The sequence below is a fragment of the Geospiza fortis genome, unplaced genomic scaffold (assembly GCF_000277835.1).
Source record: "Geospiza fortis unplaced genomic scaffold, GeoFor_1.0 scaffold289, whole genome shotgun sequence".
NCBI classification, from domain to species: Eukaryota; Metazoa; Chordata; class Aves; order Passeriformes; family Thraupidae; genus Geospiza; species Geospiza fortis.
Genome location: NW_005054478.1, coordinates 137,880 through 139,939, shown reverse-complemented (window position 1 = coordinate 139,939; position 2,060 = coordinate 137,880).

Here is a 2,060-nt window from a genome sequence, read left to right as displayed (position 1 = left end):
TGGTGTTGGAAGACTGTGATCTCCTCCAGCCCCAAGGCCGGAGGCCAAGGTGGGGGCGGCGGGGAGCGCGTGGGGCTGCCCAGGCCTGACCCCATGACATCAGGACACTAATTACAGATGCGGCTTGGGATAATTACAGAGCAGGCGCGAGCTGCGGCAGGGCAGGGCAGGGCGCAGCCCGCTGTGGCTCAGCCCATTGCTGGCCCATTTGTCACTGGCAGCCACAGGGGATTGTCCTGCAGCAGCTGAGATTTGCCATGGGCCGTGGTGTAGCCCCACGGCAGCATGCTGGGCGTCTGGTTGTTGCCCTACATGCTGCTGGAGATGGGTTCCTATTGCATCCATCCACCCCAGGACAGGACACAGGGACAGACACTCGTTCCCAGGGTCCTGTTGGGTCGCTGCCCTATGGCTAGAGGGAATCAGCTGGAGTGCTTTGGGGACAGGGATTCAGAGCAACCCTTGTGGGCACCGTGTCAGAGCAGCGGGGTGGGAGAGCCTGGGGCCAGGGCAAAGTCCTGGGGCTGAGGAGAGAGGTGGGAGCAGAGGGATAGGGAGCAGGTGGAAATGGGTGGGATGGGATATCCCACACAGTACTTTGCTCAGAGGTGCTGGCGGGGTTTGTTTGCCATCCTTATCCCTGTTTGCTCCCAGACTTGCACAGTGTCAGCTCCTGCTGGCAGGGCCGAGCTGCGGCTGGAGTTATCCTTTGACTTTGGGGTGCTGCTCCCTTTGGGTCCCTACAGTCAGTGTCAGGGCCAGGTGTTGGGCCTGAGGGTGCAGCCCCCTGCCCAGACTGGCCCGACAGAGCCATGGCAGTGTTGCACCCCACGCTGCAGGGCTGAGGAGCACAGGGAGTGCTGGGGCATGCTGCAGCCAGGGCTGGGCGCTGTGCTCATCATGAGCTCATCGGATTTTCCATCAGCTTGGGGGGGGCAGCTGTTCCCAGCACCACAGGAACGGCGGGGCAGGACCCAGGAACCCCAACACAGCAGGGCTGTGCCTGCAGCAGAGTCATTGATCAATCCCTGCTTGTATAAGCCCATCGACTTGGGCTGGCCTGGCATTCACAGGCCCTCTCATGTTGCAGTGTTGGAGCACAGCCACAGGCCCTGTACACCCATGGTTGCCCCTTCCTCACCTCAGTCAGCTCCAGACTGACCCCACTGTGGGGAGAAGGACCATAGACATGGCTGGATCCAGTGCCAGGCTGTCCCAGAGCCCTGAGATGCTCATCTGCTCCAGTAGATGCTGTGGGACCCAAGGCAAAGAGGCTTTGGAAGCCACCCATAGTCACCCTTGGAGCATGTCATGGAGCGGCTCCAGTCCCCTTCTGCCAGATGCCTTGTGTGCCATGGAAATACAGAGCTGTGGGGCTGCTGCAGCCCCTTGGAGGCTCAGCCCTGCAACAATGTGAGTGGGGCTGTTCCCCTTTCCTGTCCCAGGGCATATCCTGTCTTTGTGAGTTTGTTGGGACATTGCTCTCCCTGCCATCCTCCTGGGGTGCCCAGTCCCAGAGCTGAGGTTTCACCATGCAGCATTCCCTGCTGGGGAGTCAGCTGGCAGGCGAGGCTCTGGGACTTTCAGGAAGCCTCTGCTCTGTCTGAGCCAGGTGAGAGGGTGCAGGGCTACAGGCTGTAGGCGGGTGATGACTTTAGGGTGATTCGGGGTGTAGGGCTACCCCTGCAGCATCACAGAGTGGGGCCGCCCCGTCTGCTGAGGAGCTCCTCATCCCTGACTCAGGGGAATGCACTTCCAAGGAAAAGGGCTGGGATTTCGGTAAACCTGTTTGCCTGGTAGGTGAGGGAGGATGAGTGGCAGGGGATCTCCTGGCCTGCGGTGACATCATCCCCAAAACAGGCATCTCTGATGGGTGCTGCCCGCAGAAAGCTAACTTTGCTCATCCACACACCCAGAGCCGGGCACTCTGCGGGATGCCTGGAGCAGGCTGGCCACGAAGTGGACAAGGACGCGTCCCTGCCTCCTGGTGCCCCTGCAGCGCCTGGAGCAGTGCTCCATCCACTGCTGGTGCTGCCCACTCGTCCCTACCCGCGGCGCGC